We start from the raw sequence: 19,042 nt of genomic DNA, 5'->3' as shown, positions 1-19,042 counted from the left end.
AAAAACCAGGGCTGGCCCCACGGCGGGGTGTCCCCGCTGTCACCTCCCGCCGCGGGAGGCCTGGCTTTGGTGTCCTTCAGCTCTGATTGATTGATTGATTGCTGTTAATGAGCGCTAATTGCCCCGCTAATGACTCCTCCGCATGTCCCGGCTGCCCTGGCTCATCCCGACTGCCAGGCAGGGAATGCTTGGAGCCGAAAGGTCGGGAATGGGAGCAACATCGGGATGGCGTCGTCTCCTGGGCTGCTGTTTGCCAGGGGCTGTTCCTGCATCCCACCGGCTCCCGCTCCATCCTGCGGCACCTCCTGGCTGGATACGTGGTGGGCTCTTCCCGTGGGCTTGGAATTCCGGCGAGTCCTGGCACAGGGAAGCTCCCTGGAGCAGCACATGGAGGGATGATCCCATTTTCTGCTGTGTGATCATTGCAAAATGGAAGAGAAAACGAGAGGGAATTGGATCTCCGTGGATTTCATATTTTTCAGGAAGGGGCAGCGCTCAACAAGTTCTGGAGCCATGGAATGGTTTGGGTTGGAAGGGAACTTAAAGCCCATCCAGAGCCACCCCCAGGGACACCTCCCACTGTCCCAGGGCGCTCCAAGCCCTGACCAGCCTGGCCCTGGGCCCTGCCAGGGATGGGGCAGGTAAATATTCCTCAGAAGGTGCCAGGGAGCCTTTAACTGGACCCTTCCAGCCCATGTTGGGGCTGCTCTGGCTCCTCACCAGGAGCCCACCTGGACCCATCGGAGCTGCTCTTCTCAGGCCAGCTCAGAGCCAAAGCCCTTTCCTGGCTGATGCTGGGCTTTGGTGACTTGGATTTGTCACCTCCCGGAGTGAATCCCCTCTCAGCGCTGGGCAGGGGATGGGATAAGCAAGGAAGGACTTGGCCATGGCAGCTTAAAAAATCACCTGGGATTTTGGGATCCCGTGGGATGTGGGAGGCAAGGACAGCAGGGCCTGGAGCCCATCCACAGCTGGTGGAGATCCTGCTGGGCTGGTGGACATCCTCCAGCTTTGTGGAGTTCTTGGCTGGATAAAGAGAGCCCCAAATTCCTGCCTTGTCCAAGACTTTGGTGGTGACTGGAGCAAGTCTGGAGCGAGCTGGAGGTTTCCTCTCCCTCTGGAGGACACCGGGAGCAGCTGGAATTCCTGTGGGATATTTGAAGGGGCTGAGCAGAGCAGTGCAGGAGGAACCAGGCTGTGATTTCCACTCCTCACAGAATATCTCGGTTTTCTTTTTCCCTCTTCCCTGTAAATCCGGATTTTGCCATCATCCCCGTAAAAGGGAGATCCCTCCTCAGACCCTGCCAGGGGTCAGACGATGGCAATGACTTCCAGAGGTCTGTCCTGCTGCTGGGAATTCCTCCGGTGGATTTTATTTGCCTGTTCCCATCCCTCCCGCTTCCTTCAGCAGAGCATTCCTCGCACGGATTGGGAGAAAGGTAGGGATGGGGCTGGATCAGGGAGTCCCATTCCGGGTGGTCTTGAGCCTTCCTTCATCCCGGACACATCCCCAGCTCCCTCCAGCCTGAAAACCTCTGGGACAAAAGCCTCTCCTAAAGACAAACAGCTCTCGGGGAGATTTATCATCGCTGCTGCTGTAATTGCCTGTCAGGATTAAAGGAATGGCCTTTCCCAGGGAACGCTGGGGCTGTTCTTTAAGTAATTAATTAATTAATGTGCAGCTTGTCACGCAAAATCAAGGTCACGGAGATGGAGATGGAGATGATGTCCCAGGACTGCTGCTCCTCACGGCCTGGCACAGCCCTGCAGGGAGAGACTGGAGGAGAGTGGGGAGGGTTTGTTTGGGAATCTCGCTCCTCGTGGGCCCTACTGGGCCAAAAATGGATTTTTAATACAAATTACACCCTTCAAATTGAGACACAGAGGGGTGAGATGGGATTTGGGGAAGGAATTCCTGGCTGGGAGGGCGGCACAGGGTGCCCAGAGCAGCTGGGGCTGCCCCTGGATCCCTGGAATTGTTCAGGGTTGGGCAGAGTTTGGAGCAGCCTGGGGCAGTGGGAGGTGTCCCTGCCCAGGGCAGGGGTGGCACTGGGTGGGCTTTGAGGTCCTTTCCAAACCATTCCAGAATTCTGGGATGATTCAGGACTCCCTTCAACCTGGGAATGCTCAGAGGAATTCCATGGATTGGTTTGTGCCGGGACACACCAGGACAGGGTTTCTACTCCCAAAATGTGCCTGAGATCTGCTGGCTCTGGAATTCCTGTCCTGGGACTCTGCAGGAGGAGCTGCGAGACCTGGGCTCATCCAGCCGGGAAGGGGCAGCCGGGTGGGATCTGAATTTTGGGTGTCCTAAAAGCCACAAGGCCCCGTGTCCGAGTCCCTGCTGGGCTGGTTCTTCCTGGAGAAACCGCCTGGAGAAAACCGGGATGGCACAGGGGCATGAAGTAATCCCTAAATTCAGCTGTTCCCTGCACACACGGGAGGAGGAGGGCTCTGTCAGCACGGGAGGGACAGGGAATTTCCCCATTCTCCTGGTGGGATGTCCCTGCTCCTCCTCCCCTCCAGTCCTGGTGTATCCCAGAGCTTTTCGCAGCCTGTTGCCTTCTGCTCCAGCCCTCGGGATGCCCCGGGGCGCTGCTGTCCTGGGCGGGATCATTTCCCTTGGAGCACAGACTCCATTAGCAGCAGGAATTGCTGCCGGAGCTCCGGAGACAAACGCTCCCGTTCTTCCCGAGAGGGATCCGTTGGGTTGGGATTGCGCTGCCCATAAATTCTGGAGACAGGCTCAATTCCAGCGGCTTTCCCAGCTCGTAATTGGAACTCCGTTAGAAACAGTAAACGTGGGCTTCGGGATAGAAATGCTGCTTAAATTCATCGGAGTGGGGAGGGATGGGAAGGGGAGAGCGAGGACAGGGAACAGGGAAAGGGGAATAGGGACAGGGAGTGGGAATAGGGGAACAGGGAAAGGGAATGGGGGACAGGGAAAGGGAATAGGGGACAGGGAGTGGGAATAGGGGAACAGGGAAAGGGAATAGGGGACAGGGAAAGGGAATAGGGGACAGGGAGTGGGAATAGGGGAACAGGGAAAGGGAATGGGGGACAGGGAAAGGGAATGGGGGAACAGGGAAAGGGGGAACAGGGAAAGGGAATGGGGAATGGGAATAGGGGAATGGGAATAGGGGAACAGGGAAAGGGAATGGGGGACAGGGAAAGGGAATGGGGGACAGGGAAAGGGAATGGGGGAACAGGGAAAGGGGAATAGGGGACAGGGAAAGGGGAATAGGGGACAGGGAAAGGGAATGGGGGAACAGGGAAAGGGAATAGAGGACAGGGAAAGGGAATGGGGGAACAGGGAAAGGGAATGGGGGAACAGGGAAAGGGGGAACAGGGAAAGGGAATAGGGAATGGGAATAGGGGAATGGGAATAGGGGAACAGGGAAAGGGGAATAGGGGACAGGAAAAGGGAATGGGGGAACAGGGAAAGGGAATAGGGGATAGGGAAAGGGAATAGGGGACAGGGAATAGGGGAATGGGAATAGGGGAACAGGGAAAGGGGAATAGGGGACAGGAAAAGGGAATGGGGGAACAGGAACAGGGAATAGAGGACAGGGAATAGGGAACGGGGACAGGGGACAGAGAATAGGGGAATAGGGGGACAGGGAATAGGGACAGGGACAGGGAACAGGGACAGGGAATAGGGACAGGCAAAGGGAACAGGGGACAGGGAATAGGGACAGGGAATAGGGAATAGGGAATGGGGGTCAGGGAATAGGGAATAGGGAACAGGGACAGGGAAGAGGGATCAGATCTTCCAGCAGCAGCTCCAGGGGGTGGGGAAGCGGCTGTGGAACAGCTGTGGGGGAGTTTTGGGGCAGATCCTCAAAAAGCGTGAATTTTGCTCCATTTACAGACAGCTCATGGAATCCCAGGATCTCTGAGCTTGGAAAACCCTCCAAGGTCACCGAGCCCACCCTGTGCCTGATGCCCGCCCTGTCCCCAGCCCAGAGCACTCAGAGCCACCTCCAGCCCTTCCCTGGACACCTCCAGGGACTCCAAACCTCCCTGGGCAGCCCCTGCCAAGGCCTGAGCACCCTTTCCATGGGGAAATTCCTGCTGCTGTCCACCCTGAGCCTGCCCTGGCCCAGCCTGAGGCCGTTCCCTCTCCTCCTGTCCCTGCTCCCATCCTGGGCTGGAATGTCTGGAGCCTCTGACCAACACCAGGCTGGAGCTGGAGGATTTCTCCAGGAAATGTGGGCTTTGGTCTGGAAAAAAGAAATAAAATAACTTCCAAAAAACCAGGACCTTCTCCTGGATTTGTTATTGGATTTTAATGTTAATGTTAATTTTTTATTTTTATTTTATTTTTATTTTTATTTTTATTTTTATTTTTATTTTTATTTTTATTTTTATTTTTTATTCAAAATATTATATTTTTTATTTTTAGCTTTATTTTATTTTTATTTTTATTTTATTGTAATTTTTATTTTTATTTCTATTTTTATCTGTCTCAGTCCACGTTTTCCTCCTGCTGAAATGCCAAATTCCCACCAAAACCTTAATTTTTAGCGCTCCCTTGCCTTGATTTCTATTTCCAGCCATCCCCGGAGCTGCTCCCGTGCGGAGGTGACGGGGCAGCTGCCTGGTGTCGCGTCCGTGGTTTGCAGGGACAGGAGCCTCGGAGCCACCCGCGGCGCGGAATTCCCGGGAAATCGATCTCCGGAGGAGCCGGGAAGCTGCTGCTGCTGCTGCTGCTGCAGGAGGGGCTCCGGGAGAATCCGTGGCGGGGAGGGACCTGGAAGTTCTGGATGTGCAGGAGAAAACCTGGAAATGCAGGATGTGGGATAAGATCCAGTGCGGGATGCGGGATGGGAAACAGGCACAGACCCAGAGGAAATTGGGATCTCTCCCCAGAGCGCTCGGGGCTGTTTGGGGTCCCCGGATCTTCCAGAATCCCGTGGAGGTGTTACTGACCCCCCCGGGAAACGGCGGGATCGAAGGGGAGGGATCCAGCAGGGAGAGGAGCGGGAACGCTCCTGACCCTCGCGGGACCGGGGGTCCCGGAGCGGGACACGGCCGAGGTGAGAGGGCGGCTCGGGATGTCCCCAGGAGAGCCCCCGGGGACAGGCGGGGCCGGGGCGGCGGCAGGGAACGATCTCCCTCTGCTCCTCTTCCCGTGGACCGCGGGGACAGAGGGACAGAGGGAACAGGGGGACGGGGGGACAGAGGGACAGGAGGACACAGGGACAGAGGGACACAGAGACAGAGGGACGGGGGGACATCGCCCTGAGGTGCCTCTGGCCTGGGGATCCCCGGGAATGGTCCCAACCCACCCCAAGGACCGCTGGGACAACGCTCCTGCTGGGAATGCTGGGCTGTCTGTGCACTGGCTGACCCTCGTGGGGCACTCCCCCCTCAGGATATCCCATTTTCCCATGATTTTCCATCCCTTCTTGGCTTGGGGACTGAGCCAGAGCCTCCCTGCCGGCATTCCCAGGGGGCTGGAGGGGGAGGCAGGGATTGGAGGCTGGATGAATTCCCTGTGAGCACCGGCACTGCTCGCTGATCCACTCCTGGATTATGGATGAGACTTCCTGGGAATCTTCCTTCAAATCCCAGTGAATTTGCCGGGCAAATGTTGACAGCTCTGAACAGCAGGAGCAGAACAGAGCTCGGGTTTATTGGGAATAAATCGGGCTGGACAAACCTAATTGCATTTTGGATGGAATTGCTGAATTAGGGGCTGGAGATGTTCACAGATCCTGGTTTTGGCCGAGGGCTCGTCTGGGCCGGGTGCAAATCCTTGGGGAATGTCACTGCAGGGATTCAGGGATGGCTCTGGGAAGAGTGGGGTCACAGCACGGCTGGAAGGGGAGGGAACGTTGTTTGTCCTGTGCTGGGATGTCCCAAAGGCCGGGCTGGAGCACCCCAAGACAGGGGAAGCTGTCCCTGCCCACGGCACCAGAGGGGCTTTAAGGTCCCTTCCACCCCGTGCTGGGACTGCGGGATTTGTGCCCCACGTGGGGATGTGCAGATAAACCCTGGGATGAGGGAACGATCAGGAACGAACACGTTCAGCACGGGGGGGCTGAGGGGCACAACACCCCAAGGGGGACAGCTGGGGATGATCCATGGGGACCCTTCTCCGAGGGCAGATCCATCTCAAAACACCTGGAAATCTTTGTGGAGCCCTCAGGATGTCTGGCTGGTGTCAGAGTGACCGTGGCAAACTCCGACACGGATCCGTGCTTCCCACAAAAGCTGAGGGATGAGCTGCACCGAGCGTGGCCAAGAACGGGATCAGGGAACATCCTGAGCTGGGAGGGATCCACAGGGATCAACCTTTCCTGATCCTGGCCCTGCCCTGAGCTGGGAGGGATCCACAGGGATCAACCTTTCCTGATCCTGGCCCTGCCCTGAGCTGAGTGGGATCCACAGGGATCAACCTTTCCCACTCCTGGCTCTGCCTTGAGCTGAGAGGGATCCACAGGGATCAACCATTCCCAATCCTGGCCCTGCCCAGACACCCCAACAATCCCACCCTGGCCTGGGAGCGCTGTCCAAGCCTCGGGGCCATGTCCATTCCCTGGGAATGATGATCCCTAAGGTCTGAGTTAGGCTTTGGATTCCCTGGTGAGACTTTCCTTGGCTTTTCCAGGTGGAAGATGATTTTTGGGAGCCGGGAATGAAGAAGGCAGCCCCTGCCAAGGCGATGTTTGAGCTCTTTGGAATTTTCTCCTTCGTGCCCCAGTTGGGTTTCCCCAGTTTTAAATCTCTTGTCTCTTTAGAGGATTCCGTAATTCCCATTCCATAGGGGGAGAGCTCGGGAATGGTTTTGCTCACGGAAAATGAGGCAGATAAAGTTGGGATTCAGCCATGTGAGAAACAGCTGGAGGGATTTAGGTGGGATTTGGGAAGGAATTGTTCCCTGGGAGGGTGGGGAGGGGCTGGGATGGAATTCCCAGAGCAGCTGGGGCTGCCCCTGCATCCCTGGCAGTGCCCAGGCCAGGCTGGACATTGGGGCTGGGAGCAGCCTGGGACAGTGGGAGGTGTCCCTGCCAGGGCAGAGGTGGGATTGGATGGGATTTGAGGTCCTTCCAACCCAACCCATTCCAGGATTTTAACCCAACCCATTCCAGGATTTTAACCCAAACCATTCCAGGATTTCAAACTCTGCAATAACAAAACAAAGCACCCCCGTTAGTCCTTGGCTCTCCCTGTCCTGGTGATTCCCTTGGGAGCACCCACAGCCACCCCTCCCTTCCCAGGGAGGCACTGCAGGAATTCCTGGAGCCCAATCCTGCTCCAGCAGCTGCAGCATCCCAGGAAGTCTCCAGGATTTGTCCCTCTGGAGCAGCCACAGGAGCGAGGGGTGCCCAGTGACCCCCCAGCTCCTGCAGCCCCAGGTGAGCTCCAGCTGCTGTTTGGTCATTCCAGGTGGAGGCACCACAGGAACATTCCCTGTTTCCATCCCTGTTTCCATCCCTATTTCCACACGGATTCCTCGGGAGCTGCCAATTTCACTCCTGATTTCGGTTTGCTCAGTGAGCAGTAATGGGGAAAATGGATTTTTCTTTAATGAGGCTTTTTGTTATTTATTTGCTAAATTCCCAATAAAACAAACAGCTGGGAGCTCTGCCAGGCTGGGATTGATTTTCCACTGGATCTCCAGCTTTGCTTGGGCTGCTGGAGGTCATGGAAAAGTGGGAGAGGAGCAGGAGCTGCAGTTCCATGTCCTGGATGTGTTTATGGGATGGATAAAGGGAGGATTTACGGTGAAGGAACATTCTGGCCTCCAGGTTAGGATTTGGGAGCAGCTCCCAGATTCCTGAACTCTGACCCAGAGCACACAAACCAAATCCACCCTGGAATTTCCACTCCAACAGATCCTTCCCTGAGCAAAGGCGGATCCTCCAAGGCTCCAATGAAATTTTACAGCCTTTAATTAAAACCCCATCAAGCCTGGGAGGGTCAATCACGTTAATGACCCCAGAGGTGCCGTGTGGGGCTTGTTCCCATTGGCCTGTGAGGTGACAGGGGACAATTCCAGGTGGTCCCAAATCAGCCTCTCCAGGGCTATCCCAGCCTGAGGGAGAAACGGGAGCTTCCTACTCTTATTTGCATTCAGAAATCTGATTAAAAGGAGAATTTTACAAAAATACTGCTGGGTTTGGCGGCCACAGGAGCTGTGGGGCTGGCAGCAGATCCCTCTGGAATGTGGTTTTTGAGTGGAAAACTTGGAAAAGTGGAGGTTGTGTGTGAAAAAATGCTCTTTTTACTCCAGAGAAATCAACTTTGTGCATAAAGGCACAACCCCAAAGTTTGGAGGCAGGGAGGGTCCTTTGATTCCTCAAAAAAGTTGGATGAGAGGAAAACAAAGGGAAGCAGTTCAAAAACTGGGATGGGGAAGGGCTGGAGACGGAGACGGGAGCTGTCACCAAACGTCCCCAAATGGGCCCTGACGCCGCTCCCTGAGGAACAGCTTTGGGAAGACAAGGAAGGGGGAAAAGCAGCTCCTTTCATCCCACTCCAAACCCGTCCTTTGGCCATGAACGAAGGGAAAATGTTTTATGTGTCCAGAGAGACGCGAGGAATGTTCATGTGGGAAAAATCCTTCATCCTCCAGCAGGAGGGAACAGGGAATCGCTGCTGAACTGGGCCTAGAAAGGGAACTGGGGTTAAACTGGGCCTGGAGAGGGAACTGGGGCTAAACTGGGCCTGGAGAGGGAATTGGGGCTAAACTGGGCCTGGAAAGGGGAACTGGAGCTAAACTGGGCCTAGAAAGGGAACAGGTTCCAAACTGGGCCTGGAGAGGGAACTGGGGTTAAACTGGGCCTGGAGAGGGAATTGGGGCTAAAACTGGGCCTGGAAAGGGGAACTGGAGCTAAACTGGGCCTGGAGAGGGAACAGGTTCCAAACTGGGCCTGGAGAGGGAACTGGAACTAAACTGGGCCTGGAGAGGGGACTGGTTCCAAACTGGGCCTAGAAGGGGAACTGGAGCTAAACTGGGTCTGGAAAGGGAACTGGGGCTAAACTGGGCCTGGAGAGGGAATTGGGGCTAAAACAGGGCCTGGAAAGGGGACTGGAGCTAAACTGGGCCTAGGAAGGGAACTTGGGCTAAACTGGGCCTGGAGAGGGAACTGGAGCTAAACTGGGCCTGGAGAGGGAACTGGAGCTAAACTGGGCCTGGAGAGGGGACTGGAACTAAACTGGGTCTGGAAAGGGAACTTGGGCTAAACTGGGCCTGGAGAGGGACAGAGATGAGGGCAAAGCTCCCATTTTAGGCCAAATCCTTTGGCAAAACGGATGGGAAGGACATTTCCAAGCTGGAGCACAGAGAAATGGGAATGTTTTGCTCGGAGTGAGTGATCCAGGGACGAGCAGCTGTTCTGGGAGACTTTCGATGCAATCAGATCCTCAGGTCTGTGATGGGAACAATCGGCAGGGGCACAATTCCAGGCAAACCCTTGGAATCCAAGAGGAAAACAGGATAAAGGAGGCGTGGGAGATCCCTGGAAACGCTTCCCCACCACAACCTGCTTGGGAACCTGGACTTTCCGAGGTTTGGGGGGAATTTACACACCCAGTCCCAGTCCCAGTCCCAGTCCCAGTCCCAATCCCAGTCCCAGTCCCAGTTCCGGTTCCAGTCCCAGTTCCAGTCCCAGTCCCAGTCCCAGTCCCAGTCCCAGTCCCAGTCCCAGTCCCAATCCCAGTCCCAGTCCCAGTCCCAGTCCCAGTCCCAGTTCCAGTCCCAGGCCCAGTTCTGGTTCCAGTCCCAGTTCCAGTCCCAGACCCAGTCCCAGTCCCAGTTCCAGTCCCAGACCCAGTTCCAGTCCCAGACCCAGTCCCAGTCCCAGTCCCAGTTCCGGTTCCAGTCCCAGTTCCAGTCCCAGTTCCAGTCCCAGTCCCAGTCCCAGTCCCAGTTCCAGTCCCAGGCCCAGTCCCAGGCCCAGTTCCGGTTCCAGTCCCAGTTCCAGTCCCAGACCCAGTCCCAGACCCAGTCCCAGACCCAGTCCCAGGCCCAGTCCCAGTCCCATTCCCAGTTCCGGTTCCAGTCCCAGACCCAGTCCCAGACCCAGGCCCAGTCCCAGTTCCAGTCCCAGGCCCAGTCCCTGTCCCAGGCCCAGTCCCAGTCCCAGTTCCGGTTCCAGTCCCAGTTCCAGTCCCAGACCCAGTCCCAGACCCAGTCCCAGACCGAGTCCCAGTTCCAGTTCCAGTCCCAGTTCCAGTCCCAGACCCAGTCCCAGTCCCAGACCCAGTCCCAGTTCCAGTCCCAGTCCCAGTCCCAGACCCAGTCCCAGTTCCAGTCCCAGTTCCGGTTCCAGTCCCAGTTCCAGTCCCAGGCCCAGTCCCAGTGCCAGTCCCAGACCCAGTCCCAGGCCCAGTCCCAATCCCAGTTTCAGACCCAGTCCCAGTTCCGGTTCTAGTCCCAGTCCCAGTCCCAGGCCCAGTTCCGGTCCCAGTTTCAGACCCAGTCCCAGTTCCGGTTCTAGTCCCAGTCCCAGTCCCAGTCCCAGTCCCAGTCCCAGGCCCAGTTCCGGTTCCAGTCCCAGTCTCAGTCCCAGTCTCAGACCCAGTCCCAGACCCAGTCCTAGTTCCAGTCCCTCAAGACTTCGGTGGCTCTGCCAGGCCACGCTGCTCCGGCAAGGCTCGGAAACGAATGCTGGGGATGTGTCCTGGGATGTGTCCTGGGATGTGGGGAGCCAAGGTGGGAGCCCCAAAATGGATTTTTAAGGATCTCTTTGTGCTGTCCCTCCTTGTGTTGTTGCTCCTTGAGGTGGGGTTGGACCAGGTGTCCTCTAAATGTCCCCTCCAACCCCAGCTGTCCTGGGATTCCTTGGTTCTGGGATTCTGGGATCTTTGAGGATGGGATTCTCCTGATGCCTTTTCCTGGTTTTAAAATCAAGACTCAAACGCGGTTCGAAGGGAAAAGGGCTTTTACCTCGGTGTTTATTTTAAGGATCCTCAGGTGCGCAGGTCCAGGTGGGATGCGCCGGAACGCACCCGCCGCGCCCCCCGCCAGATCGGGATCACTTGATGGGTGTTGCTAATTAGCACATCGGGCAAAGATTCCCCAGTGAGAGGCTCAGGGAGCCCCCTTGCCGAGGAACCTTCCCCTGGTGGTTCCAGCTCCGTGTGCAGAGCGTTCTGGAGGGGACCCTGGGCTCTGCGGCCTCGGAGATGTTTGGGTGTCCCAGCTCGACAAACACGGCCAAGAACGCAGGGGGAAAGCACCGAGAATGCAGGAGTTGTAAAAAGGTAAAAAAGGGAAATAAAAGAAAAGGCAAAAAATCACCATGGCATCACTCTGTGTTCCTGACCTCTCGCTCCTGCCCTGAGCACCCTCGGGAAGCGGCACCCCAGGGATGGGGGCTGTGACCGGGCTGGGCTGGGGGCTCGGGGGGTGTTGGGGTGACCTTGGTCTCTCAGTCCCCTCTGCAGGACAGGGACAGGGAATAAAAGGAAGGATTCAGGAGTTGAGAGGAAGAGAGGGAGAGATCCCGCCCCGACCCCATCACAGACACAACAGACGGAACTTGGGGATATTAATTAAATTTATTCCCAACAAAACCAGGGCAGGAAAAAGAGAAGCAAAATAAATCTCAGCACCACCTTCCTGCCAGCCCTCCCTCCTTCCCGGGCTCTCCCTCCTTTCCAGGCTCTCCCTCCTTTCCAGGCTCTCCCTCCTTTCCGGGCTCTCCCTCCTTTCCAGGCTCTCCCTCCTTTCCAGACTCTCCCTCCTTTCCAGACTCTCCCTCCTTCCCGGGCGCTCCCTCCTCCCTCCGGCAGCGCGGGGGGCCGGGAATGGGCTCAGGCGCGTTCTCCCCTCGGGGTTCCCGCTGCTGCTGCTGCTGCTCAGGGACAGCGCTCGGAGCCCGCCCCTCCCTGCCCAGCTCCTCCTCCCCTTTCCCGTGCCCTCCTTCCCCCTCATCCCTCTCCCCGTGTCCCTCTCCCACCTTCCCCGTCCTGTTTCCACAAACTCCTAACTGGGACTGGGACTGGGACTGGGTCTGGGACAGGGATTGGTATTGGGATTGGGACTGGGATTGGGATTGGGACTGGGATTGGGTCTGGGATTGGGATTGGGACTGGAATTGGGATTGGGATTGGGACTGGGTCTGGGTCTGGGATTGGGATTGGGACTGGAATTGGGATTGGGACTGGGACTGGGACTGGGACTGGGACTGGGCCTGGGCCTGGGACTGGGATTGGGACTGGGACTGGGACTGGGACTGGGACTGGGATGGGGACTGGGACTGGGACTGGGAATGGGACTGGGATTGGGATTGGGACTGTGACTGGGAATGGAAATGGGACTGGCACTGGGACTGGGACTGGGTCTCGGACTGGGTCTGAGACTGGGACTGGGACTGGGTCTGGGTCTGGGACTGGGACTGGGATGGGGACTGGGACTGGGACAGGGACTGGGACAGGGATGGGGATGAGGACTGGGATTGGGACTGGGTCTGGGACAGGGACTGGGACTGGGATCCTGCAGCATCCAGCACTGGGACCCCCAATCCTCTTCCCAGTTTTTTCTGCAACCCTTCCTGAATTTTCCACCCTGGGTTTTGAGGGGGTTGCACATTCACAGCTCTCATTCCCTCTGAAATTATGGATGGGGATCCACAACCTCAGTTCCAGCCTAACAGTTCCTGCTTTATTACCAGGATCAATCAAATCAAACCCCGATGGCTTCCAAACATTCTCCCTCCTCGCTCCCGTTGTTATTTCCTTGTTTTTTATTAGGAGAGACAAGTTCTGGCTCCGGGAGATTTCCCTGCCAGTAAACAATGCCATTAAAAACAAATCAGGAGCCTCGTTTTCCACGGATCCGGCAAATTCCTGCGCTCGGCTCCGCGGTGCCGCCGCGGGATGGGGACAGGGCTGTGGCTGGCACATCCAGGTGGTGCCCAGCTGCTGCTCCTGCTGCCTTTGGGGCTTTTCCCTGGATCTGTGTCCCTGAATCCCGGCCTTGCTGCTCCAACACAGCTGCTCTGGCCTGGATGTGCGGCACTGGGAGGTGGCTCAGGATTTGGGATGTCCCTGTCCCCCCGGAGGGGCGTGGGGCCATCCTTGCCCTGAGTGTAGAGGGGCTGAGCTCCTCACGTTGTGGGGATCCAGGATTTTCCCTTGGGATTCATTTTCCCCTTTTCACAGAGCTGATCTCCTCACATTTTGGGGATCCAGGCTCTTCCCCTGGGGTTCATTCCCCCCTTCCTACAGGGCTGATTTCCTGATGGTTTGGGGATCCAGGATTTTCCCTTGGGATTCATTCCCCCTTTCATTTGTCTGATCCCACATTTTGGGGATCCAGGCTGGATTCCTCTGCTCCAAGTGCTGCTGATCCCTGGTTGGGGATCTCAAAGCTCCTTCCAGTGGGAGAGACGAGGAGCCTGGGATGCTTCTCCCACAGCCCCGCTCTGTGTTTGGAGGCTCCCAGGCCTGGGGGGGGAGCTGGAACATTGGGAAAGGATCCCAGTCTTCTTTCCAGTCCCTGCTTTGGTGGCTCTCTGCCCCTCCAGCCTTTGGGATCTGTCTGATCCCTGTCCCTTCCCAGTGCCTGATCCCTGTCCCCTTCCTGGTGTCCGATCCCTGTCCTCTCCCAGTTTTTAATCCCTGTCCCAGTTTTTAATCCCTGTCCCCTTTCCCAGTTTTTAATCCCTGTCCCTTTCCCAGTTTTCTATCCCTGTTGCCTTTGCCAGCATCCGATCCTTGTCCCTTTCCCAGTTTTTAATCCCCGTCCTTTCCCAGTTTTTAATCCCTGTCCCCTTTCCCAGTGTCCGATCCTCGCCCCTTTCCCAGTGTTTGATCCCTGTCCCCTTCCCCTCTGGATCCCTGCACACAATTCCCAGCTCCCAGCCCCCCTTCCCAGCCCGACGTGGGAATTCTCTCCCACAGGGAACCAGGCACAAATCTGGAATATTTAAATTACAGTTTAGCTACAAACTGGGAGCCCCTCTGGAATGATTTTTCCGGGTCCTGGCAGAGCGTTTTCCAGCCTGGCCGTGAGGGGAGGGCTGGGAATTCTGTGCAGGGAAAAAGGCACTTCTCGAGCTCCTGAACTTTTCAGGGGTGCCCCACATGACAAAGTGCTGCTTGTAAACCCATCTGTTATCCCTTCTTTTCTCATCCATAATTGAAAAGCCGGCTCCTGTTCTCCGCCAACACACCGGGAATTCACAGGGATGCTTCCCCCCGGATCCTCCCAGCCCCTGGAGCAGCTCCTGCCTCCCCCGGCTGCTGCTCGATGGTGCCCGGGATGGTTTTCCACGGCTGCAGCTGGAGAATCCCTGCGGGAGGTGGCCGAAGGTGCTCCCAAGGCTCCGCCCTTCTCCCAAATCCTGTTCCCACCGTTCCTGGTCTCTGCCTCCAGCCCTGGCCTGGGGCTGCTCCTGGACTTGGATCTTTGGGGATTTTTCCTGCTCTGAGGGCTCCTGGCTCAGCTCTGTCCAGCCAAGGCTCCCCAGGGTGCTGCCACATTCCTGTCACCGCCATGGGAATGGGAATGGGAATTGGGCGCTCCCGGTGTCCCCGAGGTTGGGGTTTGGGTGGGAATTTATGAATGTGCTCCAACGTGACAAATTCCAGTGCTCCCATCCCTTATTTAGGGGGAATCCTGATGGAAAAAGGCTCCGGGGGGCTTGGGAAGCCCCTTGCCAAGGAGGGGGAGGGGAAAGGTGATGGAAAAGGGAATTCGGGCTGGTCCAGTGAAAATAATTTCTGTTGGAATTGCACTTCTGGGTTATCCAAACGAAAGCAGCTCCCCAGAATCTCAGCCATGGATTTAACTGGGAAAATCGATGGAGCCTGAAATCCCAGTGCCCTGGAGGGGCTTGGAGCTGTTCCTGGGGATTTGGGGATCTGGGAGAGGCGGGATCCACAGGGCCAGCCCAGAGGGGAGGCAAGAGCAGAGCAATGCCCCGAAGCGTTCCCTGGAGGGCTCCTCTCCAGACTCCTTCATCCCACATTTATTTTGGGATCAGCTTGCTGGGATTTCCCCAGTGGCTGCTTCCCTTCTTCTGGACATTCCCGTGCCAGCCCCAAACCCTGCCAGGGTTATTCCTGCAGATCCTGCCCACGGTGCTCCTGCTCCGGGAGCAATGGTTTGGGGTCGGAGGTGAAATTCCCAGCTGGGAATTCAGGAATCAACAGCTGTTAACGACCCCAAAGATCAAAATCCCCCCAGGGAGCCTCTGGATGACCAATGTCCTCCATGGAATGTGGGAAACCAGGACAAACCTGGACCTGGGAAAACCATTGGGATATTTCCAAGAGCCAAAGGTGGGATCTCCCCCCTGGTCCTGCTCCGCTTTGCTCCTCTCCCATCCCACTTTCCTGGAGGAGATCAATGGGAAAATGGGATTTGTGCTCTGCAGACTTCCCGGCTCTGCCCGAGGTTTTCCTGCTCTTTGCCGAGTCCCTCCCACCAGCACCGGGAGTCTCCAGGGAAGGATGTGGATCCTGGAGGGGACCAGTGGGAATTTCAGCCAGGCTGAGGAAAAGGGAGGATGAAGCCGATGCTGGAAAAGCCGGGAGCTCCTGTGGAGCCAACATCCCATCCCTGCAGGGAGCCAGCCCTGCCCTTCCCTCGGGAACAGCTCCACAATCCAGCGGGGCACTCCTGGGGTGTCCGGAGTGGGGAAATGTGGGAACAGCCGGGATGGGACGGGAATGGGGCAGGAGCAGCCGGGATGGCTCAGGAATGTGGGACCAGCCTGGATGGCTCGGGAATGTGGGACCAGCCTGGATGGCTCGGGAATGTGGGACCCGCTGTCCCGCTGCGGGGCCAGGTTTGGGTGGCCCTGAGCAGGACCCAGAGCCTGGAGCAGTCCCTGGAGCTGCCCTGCAGCGATCCCAGATTCCAGCCGCTCCGGCTGGTCAGGCACAGCCGTGCCAGGAGCAGCGCCGGGGCCTCGGGAATCCCGGAGGGAGAAATGAAGGAATTCTTGAAGTGACGGGAATGGTTTTGCTGCGGGCACAGAGGGAGCCTCGGGAGCCCCAAATCCCAGCCAGGCTGCAGGAGGGACACAAATCTAAGGAAAAAGGGAATTCTGGGAGGGGCTGGAGAGGCCGAGAGAGGGAAAAATGCAAAGCTGGGAGCAGGAATTCCCCAAATCAGTGACCTGGGAATGGTCCCACCCCACCGGCACCCCGGAGCTTCACGGAAATCCCAGGGATGTCACTGAGGATTCCAACGCTCCGATCCTTCCAGGAATGCAGCTGGGATCAGCCTATTCCTATTCCTACTCCTATTCCTGATCTCCCTACTCTGCAGTTTTCCCGGATGAAACCCTGGATTGTCCTGATCCACGGCCCTGGGTGTGCTCCGAGCTCAGGAAGAGCAGGAGCCCTGCGGAGTGCACAGATGGTTCCTGTAAGGAGGTGGGGAATATTCCTGCCTGGAATACCGATGGAGAGGCTGGGAAACACAGGGAGGAGGGGAGGGAAAACTTCCGAGAGCTTAAACTGGAGTCAGACCCGGAGCACGTTAATAGGGATGGTCTCAGACACAGCCAAGGACACAGCGACTGCAGCTCCCAGGAATTGCAGGAATTGCAGTTCCCAGGAATTCCAGGAGCTAATGGATCAGCATTGAGCTCTTGGAGTGGAGAAGGCAACAAAACCTTCAGAAACCACCAAGGCATGGGAGAGGAACCATCACAAGAATTCCCATTAGGATGGCATTGGGATTGGGATTGGGATTGAGATTGAGATTGGGATTGAGATTGGGATTGGGATTGAGATTGAGATTGAGATTGGGATTGGGATTGGGATTGGGATTGGGATTGGGACTGGGCTCTTCCCGCCCAAACTGACACAAACCAAGGACAATTTTCCTGCTAAGAATTCCTGTTAATTGCCTCTAATTGCTGGCTCAGGGGGAGGACCATGGAACGTCCCTCACAGTCGGTGATTCCCGGGAATGATGAAGTGCTGGTCCTTGGAGCATCCCATGGGATGCAGGAGCCTCCTGAATGCCGGGAATGAAGGAGGAGCAGGGAGAGGTGCTGGGGTGATCTTGAGCGAGTGCAGGTGACTCCAGGAGCAGTTCCTGGTGTTTTCCCGGTCCCTGTGGGAACACAGCTGTGGGAGCTGCTCAGGGATGTGGTGGCTGGGCCATAAATCCCAGGAATGTGCTCTGCCCTCTCCATGCCAAGCTGAGCCTTCCCATTCCCCAAAAATGCGGCTGCACTTCAGAAATTCCTCCTCAGAGCCGGTTCTGTCCTGTTTTCCTCCTGAAGCATTCCCAGGGATGTTCCTCACTGTCCCGGCCTCCAGCGCTCCGTGCCCTGTGCGGATCATCCCTTCGGATGGCAATTCCAGCCTTGTTCCATGGATTTGGGGTTGAGGATGGATTTCCTGAGCTCCGGCTGAGCAACAGCCCCCGTCGGTCCCACTCTGGATTTTCCCACCTTGTCCATGGGATTTTGGGATTTTCATCTCCCACAGAGGTTCTTTTATGATTTTTTTCCAGCAGGATTTTGGGGTTTTTGGAGGCTGATGGTTGGGAAAAGGCTCCTGTGCAGGGAGCATCCCCTCTGCCCCAATCCCTGCTCCATCCCTGCTCCCATCCCTGCTCCATCCCTGCTCCCATCCCTGCTCCCATCCCTGCTCCATCCCTGTTCCCATCCCTGTTCCATCCCTGCTCCATCCCTGCTCCATCCCTGCTCCCATCCCTGATCCCCATCCCTGCTCCATCCCTGATCCCCATCTCTGTTCCATCCCTGCTCCCATCCCTGTTCCCATCCCTGCTCCATCCCTGTTCCCATCCCTGTTCCCATCCCTGATCCCATCCCTGGGCGCTGCCCAGATCCATCCAACACCAAGCAGGGTGTTATGGACCTGCCAGTTCCTTTTCCACTCCTTTCTCCTTTCCTTGGAATGTGCTCCAAGCCATTGTGGGGTTAATTACAGCAAACAATGGAGCTTCCCTTTTCCCTGGAAAATCCTGCGGCACTGGAGCAGAGCTGGGGCTGTGCTGGGGTTTGAACTTTGGTTTTTCTCTGAATTCCCAAATCATCCTCCCAGCTTTTCCTCATCTTTGATCATTCTTCTTTTTTTCTGGAAAAGGATCCCTTCATCCCGATGAGGTTTGCAATTGGAAGTGAAATCTCCTCCCATCCCTCTCCATCGGGGCTCAGGGCCTTTTCCAGGCACCCCAAACCCTCATCCCTTCCTGAGGGTGTTTCTCGGAATTCCCAGGTCTCTCCCAGGGCCTGGATCCAGGGGTGAAGCTGCTGCCGACACATTTTGGGATGCACTTGGATGGAAATGGATTTTCTTGTTACGCCTCGGAGCCAGGTAAAGTGGATCAGTGAAGGAAAAGTTGTAATCCCAGAATCCCAGATGGGTTTGGGTTGGAAGGAGCCGAAAGATCATTGAATTCCCAGCCCTGCCCTGGCAGGGACACCTCCCACTGTCCCAGGCTGCTCCCAGCCCCAATGTCCAGCCTGGCCTGGGACACTGCCAGGGATCCAGGGGCAGCCCCAGCTGCTCTGGGCACCCTGTGCCAGGGCCTGCCCACCCTCCCAGGGAACAATTCCTGCCCAATCTCCCATCCATCCCTGCCCTCTGGCACTGGGATCCATTCCCTGTGTCCTGTCCCTCCAGCCCTTGTCCCCAGTCCCTCTCCATATTTTTTCCAGGCTCCCTTCAGGCCTCAATGGGGTCACCCCAAGCTTCTCCTCTTCCAATTGAACAACCCCAAAACCTCCTGGAGAGGTTTCCAACACCTCTGTCAGCAAAGAGATTCCACAACATCCCGGAGATCCTGGCACATCCCGGAGATCCCGGCACATCCCAGAGAAGACAGGGATGCAGCTGAGCACGGCCATGGCACGGCTCCCACCCCACCCGGAGCTGTGTGAGAACGTGGTGGGAGAGGAAGAGGAGGGATAAGGGATGAGGGAGAGCCCTGGGAAGCTCCCGGGATGGGCTTTTCCTGGGATCTGCCCTCCCCCTTGGGATGAGGGCAAGGCAGGAATGACACAGCCTGGCCGTTTCCACAAGACCAGCTTTAATGTCAGTCAGGAGAACGAGGAGAAAGCAGAGAATCCATGGACGGGACAAGAAGGAAATT

Source organism: Coloeus monedula (genome assembly GCF_965178545.1).
Source record: "Coloeus monedula genome assembly, chromosome: 26".
Lineage (NCBI taxonomy): Eukaryota > Metazoa > Chordata > Aves > Passeriformes > Corvidae > Coloeus > Coloeus monedula.
Note: the sequence above shows the minus strand (reverse complement) of the source record.